The sequence below is a fragment of the Pinus tabuliformis genome, chromosome 3_2 (genome assembly GCF_031772625.1).
Source record: "Pinus tabuliformis cultivar Carrire ecotype Pingquan chromosome 3_2, CPIR1, whole genome shotgun sequence".
Classification (NCBI taxonomy): domain Eukaryota; kingdom Viridiplantae; phylum Streptophyta; class Pinopsida; order Pinales; family Pinaceae; genus Pinus; species Pinus tabuliformis.
The window spans coordinates 950,086,449-950,112,836 of NC_142302.1; positions in this window are offsets into that span (position 1 = coordinate 950,086,449).

Here is a 26,388-nt window from a genome sequence, read left to right on the forward strand (position 1 = left end):
GGAACTCCCACTTATCATCTAGTTCAGTTTTCAAAACTTGGACTATTATAATTTAGGAGATATGTCTTGAGTAATTTGTTATATTAGTTTGCATGCAAAAGTGTTTGAAAAAATGCCTAAATGGTTTAATGTCATTGCATACAAACTGTTTGATGAAATGTCTCAATGAAAACATTAGTTTTTGGATGGGGATAGTGTTGTTGTAGTTTATCTATGTCTATTTTCTTAAAAAGAATTTGAAGAAATGTGTTAAAGGTGTTTTATTACAGTCTATAAACAAACTATTTGATAAATACTTCAAAGACAGAAATCAAAAGTTACTTGATGGAGTGGTATATTTTAGTTAGTATGTTATAAGTGGACACATAGCAATGTTTCTTATTTGATTTCATAAAAAAAGTTTGAGAAACTGTGATATCGACCGGTCTTCTCCAAATATGCCCACAATAACAGTGGCCTAGATTGATTTCCTCATAATCAAGTCTATGGGTCTATTTGTATCAATGCACAATGTTTTTTAGTGCTTTTCCCAACTCCTTACAAGATTCACACACGACACAACACAATCCCCAAATTTCAAGGCCCGCGACACTCAATGATTAACTTCCTTCAATCATAAGACCAAGGTCACAACTAGGTGCTTAACCCAAAGGTGCTCAAGCCCTTCAGCCCTTGTTGGTAGGTACATTCCCTTATGCGTAAAAATCGTTAAACCTCAAAACTATAACCCACGGTGCTTGACTCATACCTCATGGCTTTGCATGCACTGGTGACCGACTGCACGAGATCTTGGAATGTGATAAATTCAATAGCCAAAGGTTCCAATAAATGGAAGAATGCTCATCAGTCGAGGTTGTCAACTGATGAGACTACCTAGTGCTCGTCGGCAATCCCAGCTCTTTAGGTTTTTTTGGAGGGAAATCGTGGAAAAAAAACAACACTTGGTAGGCAGACCTATGTTTGTCAAGTCGTTTACTAATAATGTCATGTGAAGGATTCCTCAAATATACTTGGCCTTATGTTGGAGAGTATTATCACCAAAAAATGATCACCTAGCCATTTCTAACTAGGTGGATCAAAATAAACCATGTAGGATTAATTTTACCATAGTAAAATCACTTTCACCATGGGAAATAATTTAGTAAACCATTTTTGTTAAATTATTTCTGATTAAAAAAAAAAAAAAAAAAACCCATTAGAATAATCGAATAAATCATTATTTATTTAATTTTCTCTAAGAATAATTATTAAATCATTATTTAATCATTTTTCCTTGTCACATTTGACTAAATTGCCTAGGAATAATTAAATATAACACTATTTATTTATATTCCTTAATTCTATTTTTTGAATAATTGTTAAATCACTATTTAATAATTATTTCAATTTCACACATTTCTTAATACTCATGAAATAATTAATAAATCCTTTTATTTGTTAATTATTTCTAAATAAAGATATTTGACCATTTTGAATATCTTTTCCCTCTCCAAAAAATATAATAAAGTATTCTAATGGTTAGATCTTGATTTGGTCAATAATATTCTATTATTCCCCATTTTCGAGATCAACCCAATACTTTGTTATAAATAAGAGGGTTTTTCATTCATTTATCACCATGATCATTATCATTGTCACCACTATTGTCTTCTCACATCCGAGTTCCCACTTGAGTTCCACTCTTTGTTTTGGGTTTTTCACACGTTGAGAGAGAGATTCGATCGTTGAAGCACAAAGATATCAAAGGGACCCATGGATTTACAAACCCTTGTTATAGATCTCCTTCACTAGGTGTTATTAATAAAGAATTATTCATTTTGAAAGTCTTTCCATATTGGGTTATAACATTGGACATCCCTTGTTCTTTTATGTTTTGGATCGCATACATCTTTCTGTTACACGGTTTTCTCATTTTATTATTGCAGATCTGAACTGTAAACAACCACATATGTTGTTAGGGTCACTTATCACAAGTGACTTAAGTGAAGCATTTTTGGTACATCCTCCTGAAATATTTACACTAACAAATGGTGACTCCACTGGTGTAATAATTCAACTCCTGGATGATTGACGTTTTTATGGCTTTCAGTATTTCCTTCAGCTATTTATAGCCCCTCGATTTCTATTTTAAACTCTCCTTTCTTTTTCTGTCAAATTTTTTGATTTTGGTGGTTTCCTAGTTCTTTCCGCAAGTCAGAGGTATCAGCCGAGTAGGAGACAAAAGGAGTATTTCTATTCTCTCTCATCCATCTCTATGTATACTACATCGTGGTTCGATACGAATGAGTCTACGGGCAGGAACGAGTCGATTTTTTCATAACTCATAGAGCTAAATGAAATGACTCCAAAGTTCTTCTCCTCCATTTAGGTCCTGGGGGCTTAACAGGGCGAACTGCTAGTTTTCGGACACGGGATATTCATCCCAGTTATTATGGGCGTATTTGTCGAACCTGCTCTGCTCCCATGTGAGGAGATGGATAAAGACATCCCATCCGTTGCACTGATCCAAGGGTTGTTCGTAGTGGGGGGGTCACAATCTAGGTGAGATCTTCCAACTGAGTGTCCCGAGAGAAAAATGCACTTTTCAGCCCCATATTTGGGTTCTGGGATGCACTTTTTGGCCAGTTTATTGCATTTTCCATTATTTCCAGGTCAGTACATGTGTTTTTCACTTTTTCCAAAAAAAATAAAAATAAACATAAAAAAATAAATAAAAAATAAATATAAATATAAAAATAAATATAAATAAATAAATAATAAAAATAAAAATAAAAATGTGTTGTGTTTAGGTTGGGAAGGGTTTCTTTTCTCTTTTGAGTCTCCCCTAGGCATAGATTCTCTTAGTTTTTCTCTTTGAGGAAGGAAAAAATACCCCTAGGATTTAGAATAAACCTCCACCTTTTTAGGAAGAGATTGGTTGAGTTGAGTCTAGGGTTCAACCTTTTGAGCCACTAATTAATGTCTAATCCACTTATTTACAACCTTTTAGGATAGGTTTATTCACCATTTAACTCCCTTTTAAGTTAAGTGTTTCATTCCCATTAGGATCCTCTTGTGTGTCCAAGGTTTTAGAGCTTCTTTCTTATCCTTTGCAGCATTTTTCACCTCTAATTTTTGTTGTTTGTCTGCACCATTTACAGTAGATTAGTGCCTCTATATTAGAATCCCTTTGACATTAAATCTTTTAGTCATTTGTGTCTTTTTGAGTAGCTTGTTTTCCTCCTCTTTTTTAGCTATTTGATAGCCTTTTTGGGTGGGGTTTGTGTGCTTGTATTGGTTGTTTATTTTATGTCCATTTATAGCATTATTTACAGTTTTTCAACCTTTATTTCAGCAGTACATGGCATCATAAAACATGCTCAATTAACTTATACATTGAACACACTTTTCGCACACATTTGCACACCCTAAGATAACATGAGCTTGGTTAACAATTCCAAGCCAAGAATTGAAAAACGCCACTTAATAATAATCTAACACACATAGATTAAGCCCATTTAGGCACCAGGGCAAAAAATATGTGTATTCGGGTGTAGGATCGATGGGATAGGCTTCCAATAACACCCATAAATCACTTACATTGAGACATAGAAGTTGACTTTGTATGGAGCTTAAAATCCTTCACCATCCCACAGTACAAAGCCAGACTATGTCAGAAACCCGAACTAGAGGGGGTTATGCTAGGTCATCATGTGAGCAGTTCTCCTCAAAGCTACCCAACCCGTGATAGGGAATTTCGTGCAGTGGCTAATCACTGAGAATCTCAATACTCGACCACCCTCATGGGACGAAGTTAACCATAGTGACCAATCATATGAAAACACCCTATAGGATTGGTTGTAGGCAACAATCGATTCTCTACCCCACCTTTCTCTAGACAACTCTACATGTTGGGATCAGATTATGTCAAGTAAGAAGTCTTTTGGAAGGCCATTTGAAACATTAGATTTAGGGTTTGTTTGAGGATTTAGATCATCTATAGGCTAGAGTTTATTTTTCTTTGATAGGATGGGTTTGCTTGAATTAGAGTAGCATCTTAATATAGTTAGTTTACACATGGCACCACTGCACTAGGTGTTTTCTTGTTGTGTGTTACTCTTTTTCTCCTATCTTCCTTTAGTCCTTTGGGTCATCATTGTGTTGACATTATTGCGCCCCCTAGGCTTTTGTCACAAAGAATTTGAGATCTTCGCCCTCAGTTTCTATTAGGACGTATTACTCCTCCTCGTCGAGTTAGAGTTCATCCTCCCAATCCTCCATCGAGTCCTCATTTTGACTCTAGTTCTACTGATTCTTCCAGCTCTTCCTTTGATTCTGCATCTTCTCAACCCCGTACCATCACCATGTCAGGCACCGACGTGGGTGTGGGAAACCAAGGTTGTAACCTAGGTACTAACCATGTTAACCCCACAAGTGGAATCTCTACTGGTATGATCACTCCTACTCCACTGCTTCCCTTTATGGTTGGTTTGAGTCTCCCTGATTTTATCCAGCTTATCAAAACCCCTCTTCTCCATGACCCCAATTGGCCATCTATGCCTACCAAACTTCCTTCCAACATACCAAAGTTTGAAGGAGATCCTAGAGAAGATCCAACAAATCATGTTTGTTCATTCCATATGTGGTGTTCATCCAATTCTATCACTGAATACTACATTCATCTTCGCCTTTTCCAGCGCACTCTTACTAGAGTTGTTGCTAGGTGGTATGTAGATCAACCCATGGCCTCTCATTCCACTTTCGCAACTCTTGCCAAAGCATTATTATCTTGCCTTTAGTTAACTCTCTGTTATGACACTGGTACCGAACTCTTGACTTCTTTCCATCAAAATTTCGCCACTCGCTTATCTGACCATGTTCAAGAATGGCGCAGAAGGAGGAGTATGTGTAGGGCCCTTGAATTCTAATACCGTGTTCACATGGATTGGTTCCTTAGATCGCTTTTAGCCCTCATAGGTAAAGATGTCGCCTCACACTTCCCTCAGTTTGAGGAAGATGGGCTCCAAATAGATTTGAAATATGACTTGATCTATGCACAGTCAGGTTATGTTTATTATCGTTCTTCCTTATCTTCCTCGGCTTGGTGTCGCTAATGCACTGGTGGCATCTCATGTCGCGGATGGTATTGATGGATCCATTTCACACCCTCAACCTCCACCATATACTCCACCTACAATGAGTTATGGTCAACCTCAGGGGGGACTAATCCTTCTTACACCTATCCCCCTCCCAATCCTTCACATTGCAACCCTTATCCAGGTCCCAGCACGTCATACGCATATCCCCATCTGCATCAGCAGATGCTAGGGCTAACTATTTCTCCACATGTTTATCCTAATGTTTCCCCATCTCCTTACTATCAGTATGCACTGCCTAGCGCTCTAGCCTCTCCAACACTAGTGCCCCATCCCTCCATGCCTCCTCCACCTCTGCCACAACAACAACCTCCTCCATAGGGTCAAGTGTATGCTCAACAGAATGCAACCAATCCCCCCAACCCTAAGAAATGGAACAAGGGGAAAGGTAACTGGAACCAACAATCTCAAGGTAAGCAAGGTAACTAGGGTTCAACACCTAATGCACCTCAGGGAAACCAGCTTAATCCCGCAACCCAACAACAAGGAAGACAACCCAAGCAAAACAAGGATCTTCATACAAACAAAGCATTTCCTTGTTGTGGCATATTTGGCCATTATACTCATGAGTGTCCCCTTTTACCTCAAATGTGCCAAGTATGGGAAGCTCAAGCAGCTGCTTCTAGAGGACCTCAACTCATGGCTCCACCTCCTTCTCCTCATGCTTCATCTCAACGAGTTGTCCTTACCAGTCATTTTCCTCATCAAGGATATCTCGCTAATCAACCTACACAAGGTCATGTAACTCCCCAACCTTCACAATTTGGTCACAATGATTACCATATCCTTATGATAATTTTTTACGAAGCCAATACCGAACATTTCAACCTTTCATCCTCAGTCACGCTAATATGGAAAGCCTACTACTAAGTCAGCGACCAATTCCCAACCCCAAGTTTCAACTGAGCCTCTGTCATCATCAAATGGTACCTTACAGAACCCTTTTCCTAAGGTATAGGTTGTCCCTAAGATTGTGAAAGGTCCATTATGTCAAAACATTACTTCTTCTAAATTCGCCCATACCTATAGCATAGTAGATGACTTGGCGCAGTCTCCTACTGCCATGTCAACATTGGAAGTCCTCCAAACGTGGCCATCCCAACGGAAATATCTACTCTCTTCTTTGGGTGTTATGGACCCTTTTTATGATCATACGATTGTATTTGACGTTGAAAAATTGTAACATTCCCCCCTTCCTTCCTATGTTTCCTTTCAAATACCAGTCTCCATAAGAAACGTCATTGTTCATCGGTGTATCATAGACAAAGGCACCTCCACATGCATGATGGTCGTTAGTGTTTGGAAGAAACTTGGTTCACCTGACCTTTTCTCATCCACCATCACTCTCTGTGCTTGGGACAGTCATCCCTCGCATCCCCTTGGCTTATATCGCAATTTTCCAATTACTGTTTCCGACAAGACAATCTCTATTGGTATCGAGTTCGTTGATACCCCATTAGATTATAACATCCTCTTGGGTTGTAGTTACACCTATGCCACGTTCGTTGTTATATCTATGGTCTTCCACAAGGTTTGCTTTCCTCATAATGGAAATATCATCATTATCTATTAGTTGACTTACTATGATCCTAAGTCTTAGACTTCCCCTCAGCCCACTATCTCATCAATGACTAGAAATAAGACTATATCGTCCCTCACCAATGTTTCACCTGGAGTTTACAAATATTCAACGTTGCTTAGTGCTTACTATGGTCCATCACCTACCCCTTCAGAGCATACCTCTTCTAATGTTTACATGCTTAAAGTGTCACGGGATGGCACAAGAAGCCTGGTATGCCTTCCCAACAATCAACACCTTCGCAACCTGTTTCTCCTAACTCAACCCAACCTTCAGGTATTATACCTCAAGGTCCTATTGAGGATGTTGGACTCGCTAACATGTCAGGGGATCACCCCGGTAAGAAGTCCAAATTAGAACTCATAATGTTTGGTGTGAGAGTCCCAGCAGTGGGCTGTACGGTATCGCCTTCACCACAGTTTCGCACAGAGACAAGTAAGATGTCCCTGTTGGTAGCAAGGGTGCGATAGCTGCGGTGAATCAAGGAAGGTGCGTGAACAATTATAACACACAAAAAAGTGGGGTGAGTGCGCCCCTTGGAAACCTGTGATAGCACGCGGCTTGGAAGGGAAGACATGAGCGAAGATGCATCACAAACTAGAAAACAAGTTAGCTAAAAATCCAAAGTGATGGTTAAACCAACAACACATTTCAGTAAGGATCATACATACTTATACAGAATAGTCCATACATGCATGCATAAGCAAACAGATACATGTAAACAAGATAGTTGGAATACAATACAACATATGCAAGAAACATGTTGGCTTTGTTTTATTAAGAAGTGTAAGTTCTAGTCATACAATACATCCATGTCCAACCACTAGTTCTGACAGCGGAACATTACAGTCACAACCACCTGCTCCTCGAAAGAGATATAGTAGTTCTGCACATTGGAGAAGCCAAGGCTCATTACAATACTATCCAAGCTCTCTCTAAGATACTCCTATCAGAAGCTTGGCTGACCAAAAGCCTATACAATGAGTTATGAGGGACTATTTATAGCAAAGGTTGGGGTGGACCTTGACATTCCCCTTTGTGACAATTCAACTACCCTCATGACTCTTCATCTACTCTATGACTGTTACATCCAACTATCAACACTTGAACTTACATTTGACAAGACATTACATACAATCTGCACATGTACCCATGTGAGACAAAATAGGCTTTAGCAAGCCATGCAAGACATCACTATGATTCGGATAACTGCTGGAAGACTAGCTCTTCGACATCCTCATGGTGGTTGACAGTACTAAACTAATGCCAAGCTTGGTAGTCCTTGATGGTGTCAGTGTACTCTAAGGTGACATGTTTTTGGAAATGAACTCTTGCCTCCATAGAATTCAGGTACACTGCTTGGGCTCCTCTGTCCAACTCATCTGATAGTATGCGCATCATTGTCTTGAGTGCGGCCAGACCAGCAACATACTTGTGCATGGTGTCTGCATTGATCAAAAAGTCTGGGTTGGTGGCTATGTGCATCAACTTGTCAAAGTATGAGTCAAGCTCCAGTTGGACCTGTACCATTTTCTTCACCTGGGTGAGTGTCCCAATAGATGGGATCGCATGTGCGTGCACAACAACATCCATGTTACGGGTGAAACCACCCTAGGGCTTTGGGTTAAGAACCCCAACAAGGTAGGGGGCTAACCTCAACAAGAAATGCTCAAACAATCATCAAAAGTACTTATTCTAATAAATCACGTAGGAGTGCCCTTACCCGATGTCCTTCGTTTGTGTAGATCCCGCAGGGTGAAAACCCTCAGCTTCTCCCAATGTTCTTGAAACCTGAAAATTATTCAAATGGAACATACACGATAGTAGAACATAAAGGATATACATGATGTTAACTTTAAATCATATAAATGAATGACTAATTATACATCAATATAAGATTCATAAATGAATTACAATATAACTTTGATGCATAAACACATTTCATATCGGAAACAGAACAACATTCATTTTTATTGAAGTAAGCTATAGATAAGGTGGAGAAATACGACCTGAGTCCTTCTCCAGCTCCAAGCAAAACTGTCCTCCGGATCCGTCCTTTCCCGGCCTTCAGCAATCTTTGTCCATCACCAACACAAGGATATCTCAATCAAGATGGAGGATACCTATAATTAAGGAAACAAGGGTTTCCTTAAGCTCTGGGGAGTGTAGGAGGCACAAGGATTCTTCAAACTTGATCAGGGATAATCTCACTATAGTATAAATATCTCATCCTTTCTCCTTTAAGGCATTCCCATGGAGGTTTATCTATACCTATCCAAATTAGTTCTTTTCAATTGGAAAACAGTTGGGCCACGAGCAATAGGAGGTGAGTAACAGGTAAAACTCATGAACTCCACCCGAAATTAAGGAAATTTAATTTTTTTAAGTGTTTTAACATATGTACGTGGGTTGGATATATGTTGACCCGTGTGTACATGCCTTTATCACAGGGAAAAGTAGCGTACAGGGAATAAAACACTGTGTTTTAAATTTTGGACCAAGTCTAGAAGGAAGGGTTACCCTAGGCCATAATCAGAGCATCAAATCTACCAAGAGTGGTAAATGGTGCTATAATAGATGCCCCCTAATATATGAGGTCAGAAGGGGTACATGATGGCCAAAATGTATTAAGTGTATGAAAGGAATCATGTCGAGACCGAGGAGGAGTTCACCAGAATTCAGCCTGTCAAACCATCAAAAGAGATCAGAGAGAAACTGTTGTCTGAGGCAAGCATATCCATGCTCAGAAATAGTAAAGCATATCTGCATGTCAAATACAAAAGCGGATCCAATATGCATACAAGTATAAAGAAACTGGAAATACATAATGGATCATCTGATCATAATCAAGAAAGTACATGTCTGAATATCACATCTAAAGAGATGATCGATGATGTTGAAGTATGAAGCTGATCACTGAAGCAAAGAAACTGATCCAAATAGTACCAAGTGAACATGATGGAATAAATGGTACTACACCGCAACTCGGGTGCCAGCATATAAGATGTCGTTGTAAGGAATTACAACAAATAATGTGGATGATGTCAACTAGCAGAAACAGGAGCAACTGACAAGTGAACCAGGACATGTTGATGCAAACCCGAGGTCTTCACCGACCACCATGGTACATTTCTACACAATGGGAATGAATGATCAGAAGTCGACCATGTGAGAAATCGTTTGATTACCGGTCATTGATGTATACCGTTAACAAACACGAGACTACTCACCGATAACGATGATGATGATAGTCAAGGTACCCAATACAATCTAACAAGTGTGAATAAATGAGTTGTAGTTGAACACTTGAAAGAATCTATCAATTAGGAAACAATGATGTTTTCCCATTGTCGATAGCGAAGGAGTTTGCCACTGATGACTGCAAACCCTAAGGTGCTACCAAATGGACCCTAGATCTCTTTCCCAAACCAATGAGCTGAATTCGATGGGAAAAGATCCACTAGAAGGAAGGCATTAAGGCATCCTTCATCAATCTAGCGCTAGTGTAACCCGTAGGACAATAATGTGGAAGGAATCAAATGAACAAAGATGTAGTAACCCAACCGAAGCACGTTTCTGGCGTACACAAGATGTAGCTAGCGCACGATAGAAACCCTCTGAACCTACCAATAATGAACGCTGACACAAAGGCGAGGAATCGACCAATAAGGTCAAATGGAAACCAAGGCACTGCATGAATCCCAATGTGTAATAATGAAAGTTGATGTCGAACACAAGGGAAACCACCCAGTCAAAGACCCATGATACTAATCGATGCTAAGCATAAGGTGACCTATAAATAATGAAAATAGGGCCAGGGTGCAGCTCTATAACTGCCCTCAGAGCAATTTGTCGTAGTCGATAAGGACAAGACCCGCCAACAAGAAGTCAATGGAGACCTTCTCAAATCGGCACAAGAAAAGGACCAATAAAATTGATGTGATAATGAACATGACACTGACAACCAGGGATGGCCGACTGAAAAATAGGTCAAGAGACACCGCATAGAGGCCGACTCAAGTTTACTTCCCTTGAACAAAAGCATGACTCAACTGTGACTACAAGGCAACATATGATAACTTTGTATAAGTTTGTCATGCAGGAGGCATAAGCAAACTCTCCATATGATTGTAAGAGGTAATCAATCGGAGGACGACTGGCTTGATAAGAAGGTTAAGGTTGTCCTAAGTCAAACTAAAGCCCACTCCAATGGAGGAAAGACTTTCCTTTGAGTGCTTTATCCAAGGGTGACATGACTGACTCTAGCTGCCATCAAAATATGGAAATAATGTCTCGTCCCCGCTCTTTTTTGGAATATATAATTTTTTTGTCTTCTTCTTTTATATGAAGCTTGAAAAAGAATAAAATAATTCTATAGTACAGTGGAAAGAACGAGTGTAAAAAAAAAAAATGCTCTAGTTCCTGGGAGGGGAACATTCCTATGCTCAATGCAAGGTGGAAAAACTGGTCAAGGACACTCAAAGGAATGTTCTTTCCATGGGAAAAAGGGTGTGTCAAGTTGTAGAGGTTAAGTGATTGCAAGGTTGATTTTGCAGAAGACATGGTCTAAAAGTGGCTTAAACACGAGTCCAATTGAATCTGGCTCAAGGCCAAAAGGTGCAAGTAGTCAATATGCAATGCAGCAGTACAAATCAACACAAAGGAGCCTCTAGGGTATAAGGCTAGAATCTGACGCAGAAGAATGAGAATAAGTCTTCAACGCACAAGTCATGGCGGGACTAAAGAGGACTCCTGAGCCTACTCAATATAGCAACATGGGCAACCAATGTCAGTGAGGATCTAACTAAGACACCCATGTAAAGGATGGCTCTACCATCGCATCATGATTTTTAAAGTCAGCGAGTGAAATTGGAATGAATTTTCTGATCGTGGAATGTGAACATGTGTGATATAAAAAAATGATCGTTGCAACAATCTCACTCTCAAAAATTGGTGATACAAATAGGGATCTCGTACCCGATAATGTTATTTAGTTAAGATACCACCAGTTGTGAGTCTAAATAAACCACTAACGAATCAATACTAAGAGATATTTCTTCGGATAGAAAATTAATAATGACAGTATATTCAGCAATATTATTTGAAGCAGGACCGATACATACTTCTCTCGGAACCATCAACTATCCAGATGGATAATAAATCACCCAAGCCACGAAAGCAAGGTTCTGGGTATGCCTACTCGCACCATCGGTGAATCCTAGATATACTGAATCGTCCATCAATACTTGCCAAAGCAGATCAAAAATATCAACATCACTAAAACCACTAGATAGATACGTACAAACATACAATATATACAAACAAGTACTTGGTTGAAGCCTAAGCAAAGTACTTCTTAAGGTAGAGCCCATTTCTAGGCTTCGCAAACTTGTTTCCTTCAAAGTCAATTAATTCATAAGCCCCCTTTTCAAAACATGCTTGACTATAAAGGGACCGTACCACATAGATTTGAACTTGCCTGCCCCCAGGGCGTCTTTGTCTTGATCGTAGACCAGGACAAGGTCGCCTTCAGAAAAATTTCGAGGATGGATAGCTTTATCATACTAAGTTTTATCATTTTAATATGGGCTTCATTTATTATGGCGACATCTCGACGCTGCTCATCAAGATGCTTCAAATGAACGAGGCATTCCTCGAGACTGGAAGTCTTTGGAAGAAGTTCTACAGCTAGCTTAAGAGAAGGAATTTCACATTCGATAGGAAAGATAGATTCTAACCTGTAGACTAGTTGAAAAGGAGTAAAACCAATGGCAGTCTTAACTGACGTTTGGTATGCCCAAAGTGTCGGATACAACATGATGTGCCAATTGGATCGAGCTTTGTCAATCATCCTTTGCAGGATGATTTTAAGGGACATGTTCACAACTTCAACCTACCCATTGGCCTGAGGATAATACGGAGATGAATGCTCCCACCGAAAACCCAACTTGAGAGCCAACTCGGACATCAGTTGATTTTGGAAGTGACTGCAATGGTCAATAACAATCTCTTTAGGGATATCAAATCGTGAAATAACCTAATTGAAGAGAAACAAGGTTGTTCTTTCACTGTCGTTTTTGAAAGTAGGCATAGCCTCAACCCACTTTGTAAAGTAGTCTATGGCTACAATGATGTATTTGTGATTTCCTGCCGAAGGCGAATTACTAGTAAAATCAATGCCCCACTTCGTAAAAGGACCGACAGTGATAACAGGGAAAATTGGAGCTGGATGTGCATGCATTTTTTGAGTATAGACTTGACAAGAATGGCATCTTTTGACCGCCTCAATATAGTCTTTGAAAATTGAAGGCCAAAAGTAGCCTACTCGCAAATTTTTTTGGGTTGTTACAAGCCCTGATAGATGACAGGCACAAGCTCCATTGTGGCAATCATTAAGAACTGACTCAACTTCCTCCAAAGTTAAACAATGCCTAAGGATTGAATCAATCTTGCGACGATATAATGTTTCAACTATAATAACATAATTCTTAGCGACATGACACAATTTTCTACGCTCGTCTTTGGAGAAAGCAGGTGGAAACTTTGAAGTCTGGAGATATATAATGATATATCCATACCAAGGATCTTATGAAGAAATGAGGAATAAATGTTCATGGGGAAAATTTTCCTCGTAAATAGTTGCTTCTTCACAAGGCAGCTCTGATATCAACTCTACAAATACTAAATATTTCTTAGATTTAGCCGACATGAATTCTAGATCGAATTCTTACAAAATAACAATTCATCTATTATATTTGCCCCCAATCACTCGCCTACTGAGAACAAACTAAAATGGATTGACGGCAGTTAAGACAAACATTTTTTGAAGCAGAATGTAATGCCAAAGCTGCTGGACAGCATGGACAGCTGCCAAAACCAATTTCTTGACAGGCGAATAGCGTAGTTTTGGACCTACCAAGCCTCGACTTAAGTAGTATATTACATGCTCACAGAAAGCATCATCTTCCTGAACCAGAACCATACCAATAGTTGATTCTGCAGTAACGAGACACAAAAGGAAGTCTTTGTTATAATCGGGTGGACTCAACAATGGAGCAGAGGTTAATTCCTTTTTCAAAGCATAAAAAGATCGCTACACAAAATCATCCCATAAAAATGGGACTCCTTTCTTAAGCAAACACATAACTCCTTTTGTAATCTTGGCATAATTTGCTATGAATCTCCTCAAGAAATTTGCCTTTCCTTGGAGACTTTGAAGTTGACGAATGGAAGACGGGGGAGGCAACGGAAGTATTGCCTCAACCTTGAAGGGATCAACTTGAATCCCCTTTGTCGATATGATTAATCCTAACAACCGACCGAATGTGACGGCGAAAACGCACTTATTTGGATTCAACTGGATTTTATAAAAATGACATTGTTCAAAGATCAACCGAAGTTGTTTAGGATGATCAATTCTCTTTCGAGAATGAGCAGCTAAATCATCCAAATATGCTTCGATAACATGTTTGATGTCGTGAAAAGCATAAGACATGTCCCGTTGGAACGTGGTTCCTGCATTTTTAAGGCCAAAAGGCATATATTTGTATACAAATGTACCCCAAGGACAAATAAAGGTTGTCTTGTGTTGATCTTCTGGACGGATAGTAATTTGATTGTAACTAGAGAATCCATCCATGAACGAAAAAAATTCACTACCCGCACATTCATCAATAATTTGATCAATAAAGGGAGTAGGGTAATTTCCTTTCAGACAAGCCTTATTTAGATCCATAATTTTGATACATACTCGGATCATTCCTTGCTTTTTATCTACGGGACTAGATTAGAGACCCACTCAGTCAGAGGAACGAGGTATATAAATCCCGCCTTAAGCAACTTTTCAACTTCAGCTTTAATAGCTGTTGCTTTCCTAAGATTGACTTGTCGAATTTTTTTACGAATGGGTTTAGTGTTTTTTGTATGTCTTGATCTCATGTTGGAGTATAGATGGATCTATTCTAGGAATTTCCTCATAAGACCAAGTGAACACATCACGAAACTCTTCGAAAATATCGGTGTAAACTTGAATTTCTTCAGGGGAACAGTTAGCTCAGATGAATACATTTTCAATTATGTGAGGATTCCTAGAGATGTTCACGGGTACAATTCATGAGATAACATACATGTTAGCTTCAACAGAAAACTATGCTGGAGCCAAAGGGTTTAAAACTGTATGAACATCACTAGTTGACGGACTCGACAAAGTTGACTCAATCTCGCGCAAATGAGGGAGGAAATATGAACTATGATGTAAATCATCCCATGTTTCATCAACACCGTTTCATCAACACCCATCATTGCCTCCAGGATTGCTTCCTCAGATGGTAAGACTATATCTAGGCAATCCTGAGTTGGAGTTGAATCGAGGGTCCAAGCTGGAGCCACATCCCCATCTAACTCCTCTGGTGATAAAGGAGTAGGATGGGATTCTGCAGAGTTAATGATAGACTAATAAGCAATTTCCGTTGCAGACGTGGGGAATGCCATTCCACCTACCTATCCTCCATCTAATGTGGTAGTAGATGAAGGTAAGGGCCAAGGGTCCGAAAAATAATGAGTTCGAAAGAACTCTCTTTGAGAAGGTCCCCTGGAGGATGAAATAGCATTGATTCTAGCTGAAGGAGTAGGGAGATCAAAAATGCCCATTTAAGAAGAGAACTTCCCAACTCCTCAATTCTCAATAGGTTGCTTGGGATTGTCCACTAATGGAACAGTAGAGTCAAAAGATGCGTGAGAATCACCCCTAGAATAATCCATCTGATCAACTTTTACAATCCTTCCCTCATGAGGAAAACACAAGATGCGAAATAATGATGAAACTATGGCACCCATCTCATAAATCAAATTCATGCCTAAGAGGAGGTTGTAATCCAGGTTCACATCTACGATTTCTACCTCAATATTTACCACCTTTCCCCCAACGCATATGGGAAAGGCTGGAATAATCCCGTGCGGCCTATGAGAATGTCCATTAAATGTCATCAATAGAGTCGGTGAAGGAACAACTTGAGGTGATCCAATGGCCTTCCAACATGACATGGACATCACGCACATGGAAGCTCCCTCATCTATAACGGTTCGAAAGATGTTGGTCTTTCGGTATGTAGACTTTATCTAGAAAGCCATATGATGGGGAAGTCCCTTTTTGACATTTGACATATCAAAAGTGAGGACAAGAGAATTTTTAAGATCTACTACTCCAATTGCCAAGAGCAAAGCACTTCTCTGAGTGGGGCATGACTGGAGTACCTCTAACACAGACATAGCACAAGGAATTTGAGCCAGATCTTCTACAATCGAGTAGTTTTGGGCTGCCCTAGCATTAGGGTTAATGGTCGATCGCTTTACAGTGCCTTCCGGCATCCGAGGTATAAACTCAACAAAGGGCCTCTCAATATGGAGTGGCTTTGAGGCATCGGAAGCAGACATAGCCTTAGATGATTCTGTATCACCGTAATCACGTGATCGCGTAGCGATGTCGATATGTTACCTCATCATATAAACATTTGACGAATTGTCCCCTTCCTGGTTGCCCCCTGCGGGGGTACCACCATTAGAATTTGCGCCAGCAAGTAATTGCTGCCCTTGGGGAAAAGGGTTAGTGAGAACAGCCTAGGAGCTAGAAGGCCCCTGTTGTGCTAATAAGCACTGAGCGTCTTAGATCTTAAGGCAGAGATGAGTCAAATGATCTCCATTGCATAACTGACATGGAAATTTTACCTTTTCCTTTGACTCTTTCCTACCCTCTCTGGCATCATTGCTAGGTTTGTTCGCATTGCCCTTCCCATCCTTGTTCTTCTTCCTGCCTCATCCTTTCTTCTTTCCATCAGATTGTTTATTTCCTTTGGGGTTAGAAGTTTGGACGGCATTTATAGACATATGTTGAGAAGGTGTAGATGTGGATGGTGATGCTTGCATAGGGGAAGCGGTTTGTAAATACAACTAGTGTAATTGATTTAGCAGGTTAATCATGTTTACATCAATTGATCCGACTAGCCCGTCTGCATGGGGACCTGGCTTCAGTTTGGTTATATCGACCTTGGATCTAGGAGCGTCATGTAGAATTTTTTTAAGAACCCCAGACTAAGAATAGATCAGTTCTAACTGTTGGGCCCTGAAAATAGCTTGCTCTTCAATGAAAACACTATAGAGGGACACATCCTTAGAGATATCAGGTTGTAATGATTTAAAAAACCATTCGAGAAGGAATTCTTGCAGGATATTGGCATTAATGAGCCCCTTCCTTCTCCTCTATTCCTGAATATGATCGGAAATGTGAGTCGCCTGAGCTTGTTGGAAATTAGCTAGAAGCTCAGTTATGGCATCATATCGGACATGTAATTGAAAATCGTTCAAAAAGATAGTAGCCAAATCACCGAAAGAAGTAAAGGTGCCCCCTAGTAGCTCTATGTACCACTTTGCCGCATTCCCAGTTAGGGTACATTGAAATAATCTCAACCTGATTGAATCGTCTATCAGGGAGTTGGACGAACACCATAAGTGAAAAGTTGTTACGTGGTCACCTGTCTTCCCCTCGAATCTTAGGATATCAGAGGGAAGTTTGGTTGGTACCAGAGACCAAACCGGGTTATACCTAATCAGATCATTGGGCAATTTAGTGAGATTTGGCAAGTTTAATGTTGCTAGAAAAGGGAGTCATGATGAACCTTGAGGATTCCACTCGGTGTGGTCGAAACTCCCAACGTTCTAAAAAGAATGACCTAGATTTGTGAAGGAACCAGGTTGCCCGAAGTAATTCGTAGACCCAATTGAACCATAAGGAGATCCTTGTGATCCAGCAAAATTTAGAGTTTGACCAACTCTTGCCGCAAATCCTCTGTAACTAGTAAAGTTACCCCCTAACGAAGTGTTAAAAGGAGCAGAAAGCCCTTGATAAGGATTCCATGCATTAGCATAGGGAGAAATTTTTTGAAAAGAATTGACAGAAGAGTACGGCATATTCCCCCATTGACTGAAATAATATTGATTCCCGGCTCCTAAACCACTAACTGCAGGGTTTGTCCAACTTTGAAATGGATTATTACCTTGACCTGAAAAGGAAAAAGGCATGGATCCCACAGTTGGGTTGGAATGTGGTATATGACCACCCCTAAACGAGAAACCCTAAAAAGAAGTTGATCCACTCGCCATGGATGTGGAGGCAGCTCATGGAATACTTAATGGAACCGAAGGAATTGCGCTGGTCGACATTCCAAAGGGAAAAAGCCAATGCCATAGACAGCAGCTTGAGAACTTCCACTCGATGATGGAATGGAAGTAGAACCAAATATAGCGTGCTAGGAGTAACAAAAGGTGTAGAAATTGTTCCTCCTCCTTGTACAGATATGTGAGTCTGCATACTCGTAGCACTTGTCGTGGATGCCATGCTTCCAGCAGTGGTCATCGAAGGAATAGATTGATGTAAAACTTGGCTCAAAGGCCTATTGGTCGGAGTTCTGACATACAATTGAACGTATGGATGATCAGGAGGAAGAGGAGAATTAGGAGTCGTAACCGATTCAGGAACCTCTTCAACCTCAATATTATCTTCTGACTGGAAGAGGACTCGAGAAAGAACTAGAGTGTTCCTCTCTAACTCTCTACTTGTGCCAGGTCTATCTTGTGAATCAATGACTCCAACTGGAGGATCAATCTCTGATGTGTCTGTTGCCACTGGTTGAAAACCATTGGTAGTATTGCTCCTACACCTTCGAGGAGAAGACTTAGGACTCATACGTGATAGCCCACGAAGTCTCCTAGATCGATGAGTTGGTCAACCAGGTTCATTTCTTCCCTCAAGGTCAATGACTTTATATTTTATGAACTTTTCTCGGTCTACCCTGATTTGATTTGGTTTACGATTATGTGGCAACCACATGTGAGACCAATCAGTTGCGAAGTAACCATGAAACTTTTCAGACCAATCCCTATTTCGGATTAAACCATAAAATTCAGGGATATCAACCACTAAAATATCAATTATTTGAGAAACTTTTGGATTAGAGGAAAGCCTAATTGAAACTGATGCTATTTCTCCAAGTACCTCTAATTTTGTCTTGTCTAATTGAACTACGTGTACCACAGATTTTTGAGGTGTAATGTTCAATTTGGTGCACATGGATCTTGGCATAATATTTGAAGAGGCTCCTGAATCAACAAGACAGTTATGAACATTCCTGTTGAAAATTTCATAAGTGAGCAAAAATGGAGGAATATGAGAAATGGATCTATCCCCGATTAGGAATAAATCTGAAGCATCTACTTTGTTGGAAGATGGTGGAGGTTTTCCCATATCGTAGGCAGCTTGAGTAACTACAACAGATGGGAGAGGGGATACAGGAACTGCTTTTAATTCTCTTAATAAAATTTTCTATTGTTGCTTGAGTTTAGTGAGTTCATGCAATGAAATGTTTGCTCTAGTATTTTTCATATCTTTGACTATGTTGTATTCCATTGTATCGGAGATTACCAATGTTTTGGAATCATTTGGAGAATATAGTGGAATAGGGTCTGTCTGACTAGTCTTAGACTTTTTTGTTACTGTTTTCTCCTTTACAAGAGTAGCAGCTTTTGTTTCTGATTTGTGATAGACATGTGAGGAGATTTTTTGCTCCTCGTAATTACTAGCATAGATTGTGCCTCTTCTTCATTTGGGAGGATGAAATCCCACATTCCATTTAATTCAACTTCTTCTTCCGTTTCAGCTTCCTCTTCGACTGGTGAGTCTTCTTTTGTTTCTTGATCAGACTCAGCATTTGAAATGGTGTTCAGGGGTTGTGATGCAGAAGAAGGATTCCTTTTAAACGAGCAAAAAGGTTTCTTGGGAGTAGAGGATTCTGCGACCTGCTTCTTGATTTCAACCATTTCATTAGACATTGTCTTTAATACTTTCTGCAGGCCTTCAAGATCGAAAGGGTCCTTTGAAACTTTCTTTTTAGAATCATCCTTAAATGTTACTTTCTTTGACTTCCTCTCGTCTATTTGTGATCTCTTTTCTAAAGCTATAATCCTTCTTTCTATAGACAGGGCTTCTTTCATGTTTTCTACGAGGGTAGCCTTATTGGCTCTATCTATGAAAATTGCAATATTAGAGGGAAGAGACGATATGTACCATTCTATTTGTACATCTACAGCAAGTTTTGAGGTAGCTGAGATTTTATTTAGCAACTTGTTAAATCTTGAGTTGAAGTCTTTGATCCTTTCATCTAAGTTAGCTTTTAAATTAGAAAGATCATTGATAAAGGATGATATGGTCCTATCATCACCAAATTTTGCAAGAAATACTTCTTGAAAGGTATCCCAATTCCTAATTGATCCTGCTGGAAGGGAAAAATACCAAGATCCAGCAGATCCTTGGAAGCTATAAGAGAACAGTCTGATTACAACATCTTCATGTGAAACTCCATTAAGATTCATGGCTAACATGAAGTTATTTAGATGTTCTTCAGCTGGAAGACCATTGTTGGGATTGTACTTGGGTAGCCATTTTTCTGGGTTTGTTGGGAGTGCATTTGGATTTGCAACGAGGATAGCACTAAGGTTTGTCCAAGGTTGAGCGGGTTGATTGGCCATAACTTGAGTTAGGGACTGAGAAGATGGGAAGGTTGGTACAGAAGTAGGTATAGATGGTGAAAAACTTACTACTGGTTAGTACTACTAGTGGCAGTACTAATTGAAGAAGTGGATAGTTGAGAAGTTGTGGATTGAGAAGAAGTGAATGGGGAAGTGAATGGATGGAAAGGTGATGTGATCTAAGTATGGGGGATTTACGCAGTGCATTATATTAGATATCATTTTTGGGATTCAACTGCGTTTAGTAAGTCATTCAAATGTATGACCATTTCCATGAGAGGTAGTCGTAACTGACTAATTTCTCATGATTTTTGAATAGTTCAATTAGCACTCATTGCATCGGGTGATGCTCACAGGGGTGAAGAAGTGGGATTGAAACTAGTGAAATGTGGAGAACGAATCACATAGCTCACCCATCCCAGAACTCCTCTGGCTCAAGCGCGCTTAACTGTGGAGTTTTTCCCCACAATCAAGCCCACTTAGCTTGCTACCCCTGTGAGCATCACCCGATGCAATGAGTGCTAAGTGAACTATTCAAAAATCATGAGAAATTAGTCAGTTACGACTACCTCTCATGGAAATGGTCATACGTTTGAATGACTTACTTAACGCAGTTGAATCCCAAAAATGATATCTAATGTGATGTGATCTTTTTGGTATCTAATTCAAGTATTGGTGAGGTAAATTTCCTACGTCGTGGAGGGATGGGGAACTCGAATGGGGTTACTTCAAGCCTTTCACTTTGTAATCTAGTTAATACACCAGTTTGTTGTAATAAGGAAGTAACACTTTCATCAGAAACTTTGGGCCTCTATGGCTTCTCAGCAGAAATTGATATCTGTTCCAATTTCTATATCAAAGAATGAAATTCGGGAGACTCAGGAGTGTAATCTGGGGAAGATGGTTGTCATATTACTTTAGGAGACGAGGGAGATATTTCTATAACTTCATATTTATGATCAGGAGATTCTGAATGAGATCTAGAAGGTGTAGAAGTTGTGGAGGGGCTTTGACTCTTATGAATGTTTTTTTATTGATCTTTAGGTTTATATGCCATTCATAGTCGTATGGCCCTCCTTCTAGCGCCAAAATGTTGAAGCTCCTCAGATCTCTACTGCCCCAACATGGTGGATAACCACTCGGTCCGGACCTTAAGATAACTCCTTTTCCGTGTAAAGTGGTGGCTCCGACTAGGGATAATGGGACTAGTTTCCCACTGTGGGTTTTAAGACGAGAGTGGGTGGTTCATGAGCATTTGAAAATATAATAATGATAATCTAAATGACCTATTCTATCATGAAAATCTTCGAACTAACTTATTCTAATATAAACCTAGGTATTTCTGTGTGGTATGCGATCTACATAGATATCTACTTAACATGTGATAATAAAGAATAATCATGCATAAACAGAGAAGATAATTTTTTTAACTAAACATTTAGTCAAAGAAATTTATAAAATATATCGCATATATGATGAATTATATATATGAAAACTAACAATTTCAGTTTAGGCATCATACAATAGTGCAATTAACGCTTAACAGAAAGAATAAATCTCACATACGATTCGTGAAAGTAAAGTGTTTGTCACTGATTAAAAGAAAGCACAGTCAATCATACAAGATAATAGTACCATATGTGCGAAGTTCTGCTCATTTAACGAATGACATGGATCAACTCCTTTCTTCAAATCAAATTATCTCCCAAGAACACAATAGTACATCAACAAAGGAAAGTAGTCTAATATCTAAAAGAAATGATCATGTTCCATAATTTCACCAAAGCATTCATAAACTTACAAAAGTGCATTCTTTTCAAATGTTCTTGGTAAAATTCTGGACCCTTCTCTAAATGCATGAGAAGGGTATAAATACTATTCTAACTAATGTGCAAAAATATATTATACAAAAATTTGAGGAGGTTTCAAACAACCTTCCTCCTAACTAGTTAACTAACTCTAAAAATAAATAGTGGCCCGATGGGTAGAACTAAGATGATGATTTTTTGTTTGCCAGCTTGTCCTTCAAATCACATATATCAATCATTGGTTTGAGTTGAGGAGGTGCCCCAAAATGTGTCATGAGTTGTCCTGCGAAAATCGCATCGGTGAGAGGTGGAAACATCTGCTGAGTTGAATGAAGTGAGCAGTTAAGGGTCATGATCTGGTTGTGCGGTTTTACGAGGTATTGCCAATACGACTCCCAGTTGGTCTTGATCAATTTTGCGATATTCTCCCTTTGTGTCCTCTGCCTTTTCCTACTGTCTTTTATGCAAAGCACCCAAATCGGGCATTTCTTTAGGTTGCCTTCCTTTAGCATGTTGGTGACAAACATAGTGTGGTTCACTACCATGACTATATTCTTCGATACCCCAGCTTCCCTTGTCACTACTAGCTCAGCTTGCGTGATTCTCGCGTCCCAATCTGTGAAAAGAATGTCTTTGTGTGTCTCCTCGATTTCAGGCAGATTGGCCTTCCTTTTGTCTTTTGTTTCCTATCATTCGATGAACTTTGAGATTCTGGTGTTGAGATCAGTAAACTCAGTTCTCTGGTCGATCACCTTATCTGTTAGCTGGTCGCTAGTGATCAAATAAGGAGTAATGTGTGGCATCTTTTGGCAAAAATTCTCCTACTATTTCATTAGGAGGGAATTCAGTTCCAGAGCCTCTTTAACGAACTCCTCGGTAGTAGGAACATCCTTATATCTTTCCATGGCTTGCTGCAATTCTCAGAATTGCATGTTTTTAGCCAATGTATCAGCTTCGTGGCTTATTTTCAAGACCTCCATGCTCTGTTGCAATTGGGCAAGATGCTTAGCTGCTTGCTTGTTCACACTTGCTTTCTCTGTTTCGAGTTGCTACTCAAGTTGTGCAATCCTCTCCTCCTTTTCTCTCAACAAAGTAGAGAATTTAGTGGCTTTGTCCATGGTGGTCGTTGCATATGCTCCCGTGAACTATGACAATTTAGTCAAGTTCTCAGCTGGGTTGAAAGGAATGGCCCTCCAAACTATGTCCATTGGCTCGTTTCCAAGTGGGAGCTCGGTTTTTTCTACCCTTTTTCTTTTTCTCTATCTTCTTACTACTGCCTTATGGAACAGGCTATAGAACACATCAAGTGGAGGGATTTTGATCACTTTCAAGACGATCTCTCATGTGGGCAGAGCAGGGATAATCTCAGTCTGCTAGGATGTTGTCGCCTGCTCATCCATAGGCTTGGACTGCTTATCCATGGGTTTGGACTACTAGTCCATAGGCTTGGACTCTGTATTCTCCTGGATATCTAGAGGAGTTTAGCACTCCATTGTCTCTTGGGTATCTATCATTTTGGGAGTGTCTTGTAATTTCTGATTAAACTGATCCCACTCCTGCTCCAAGCTACTGCCTTTGACCTCTGAACTGATTTCTTTAGGTGGGGTGCTCAGAACTTGTTTCTTAGCTGACTTCCTGCTAGACTCTGTTGTATTATCTGTCTCTTGGGCCTTCCCTGTATCTAATGTTTTCTCAGTATTCACCTGAAACACTGTGCAAAAACTAGGTCCTTCACTGTTAATAGACATACTTGGCGTAGGCTTATCTTCGATCTTCAACAAGTGCATTGGGATTGCTTCGAGCCTTTCATTTCTGAATTCCTGAAATCTTTCAAAATTTTCAGGAATCAGGTTCTCTTTAGCCCATTCGAATGCTTGTTCGAAAGACTTGGCTGACTGTAACAGGTCTTCAAAATCATTATCTTCATGGTTGTATGGCTTGATTTTTACCGCAGTAGTGATGTTATGTGCTACCTTGTCTGGATCGAAATGCCTTTTCAGCAATGTATGAAGCCTGAGGGCTTCCATTTTTGCTGACTCCTTAATGGCATGATTAAAATTTGCTAAAGCAAAAGAACCACACTTGACAGGAAAAGAGGGCCATAATAACTTCTTGTTTTCTTTGAGGACTTTAGTTAGGCCTTTTCCTACGGTCTAGTGGGCGATTTCCCTTGCTAACAATTTATTAGAAACATATAAAGGAAGGACATGTGGGTCGGTTGTGCTACCAAAAACCCTAATGTAGGTGAAGCATTCTTCAAAAAACTATTTTCCGACAGCGAGAAGTTTTGTTACGGCTTCTTGGGAAAACCTGGGGGCTTTCTTATTGAAAATTATTTGATGCAGGGGCAAAATAACATAATGACATATCTTATAGAAATGAGGTATATAATGGGATTCCCATATTTTCTTATGACTGAGGTGGATAGGGTAGGGGTCCTGTAAGGTCCATTTCCAACCCATGGTTGGAAATGCAGTGCAGAAACAAATGGCGTCCATAATGTAGGCACTAAAATAGAAGGGGGAAGGTTCTCTAGAGAGGAGGCTCTCTTCTGTCAATACTCGGTAATGATGGTGGCTAGGTTATCAGATAGGATGGTGGCCCAATTCATGATGTGGGAATTAACGCAGGCATCAATCAGAGGAATCCATTCTATGGAAAACTTAGAATTATTGGGCAACCCATATAGTCTACATAACATAGCAGCTGCATAGTTATAGGGGTTTGCCAAATATGCTATAGCATACATACCCAATTTTTCAAGTTTGAATTTGTTGTCCAATACTCTCCAACCCTAAATGTTCTTCTTCTTTTTTTCTTTTTTTCTTTTTTTTTTTGCTGCTGCTGCTGTGCGCGCGCGCGCTTGAGCCTACCATCGAATCTGCTTGCTTCCTTGCACCAGCTTGATCGACCAGCATCATGGATCCTCCAGATCCGCCCAGTGGGGATCCGGAGCTACAGCGGGCCTTCTCAAATCTGGTTAAATCTCTTCCTCAGCAAAGACCTAGACCAACAACAACGAAATTTGTGAAGAAGCTAGATATTTTACATGAAGTTCATTTGCCTCCGACCATTCCTCGCATGGCAGCCATTTCCTTAGCAAAGAAAGGATTAATCGGGCAATTTACAGGACTGTGGCCTTCCCCCAAAACAGTGCAAAGGTGGGTTGAACGGAACTGGTCGGACAAGATCCAAGGCAAAATATCCATCAGATTTTGTGGTAGAGGATACTTCACCTTTCATTTCGAAACTAAGGAGGACAAGGACCTAATCTTCAGAAACGGACCTTACTTTATGGACTCCAGGGGTCTCTATCTCAACAAATGGACCCCGGATTTCGATCCAGAGCTAGACATACCAAGCGCAGTTCCAATCTGGGTCAAGCTGCCCCGTCTTCCTCTTCACTGCTGGGGCGACGATTCGGTCAAAGCAATAGGAAACGCGGTCGGAAAATACATAGACCACAGTGAACCCAAAGACAACATGCAGGCCTGTGCGCGGATTTGTGTTGAAGTTGATCTGGGGCGTGGACTGCCGGAAGCCATCAAACTGAAAGTAGACGACTGGTGCCACATTCAGCAGCTGGATTATGAACAGATCCCCTTCAAATGCAAGGTATGTCACGAATACGGACATTTTGCAAATAGATGTACTAAAATCATAAATGTAGAATCAGAAGAGCAAGAAGGGCAATGGGAAACTGTTAAAAGGAAAAAATCATCACCCCCTCAGAAACCATCGGACTCTGAAGCCCCTGGGCCTTCCCACCAACACCCCTCCAATCTTCATTCAGCCCACCAGCTCCCTTCCTCTTCCTCCCAGCAACCTCCTCTCCATCACCCCTCCTCTCCCCCTCGATCTGCGGATCCTTCCATTCCTCCATCTTCTAATCCTTTCGCATCACTCACTGAGGAAGATTCCGACCCCTCATCTGATCCTCCTCTCCATCCCTCTCCCCCTCACATTTCTCAACCCTCCCCTGATACCCCCTCCGCCAGAATAACCAGAAGTTCTTCAAAGGATCATGGAGCGCCCAGTGATGTTCCCAAAAAAGGGCCTGGCAGAAAATCGGCCAAACAGCAGAGAGAAGAAAGCACTCAGAAAGATATCGCCATGGGCTCTCAGACTCCTATAGAATCCTTTATCCTTGGACACTCGGATAAAGAAAATAATACCAAAGGCAAAGAGAGGCGAGCACCTCTCCATGTAACCGGTAAATCATGATGAAAATGCTATCCTGGAACAGTAGGGGACTAGGGCACCCCTCCAAGATAGAAGCCCTTAAGGATTT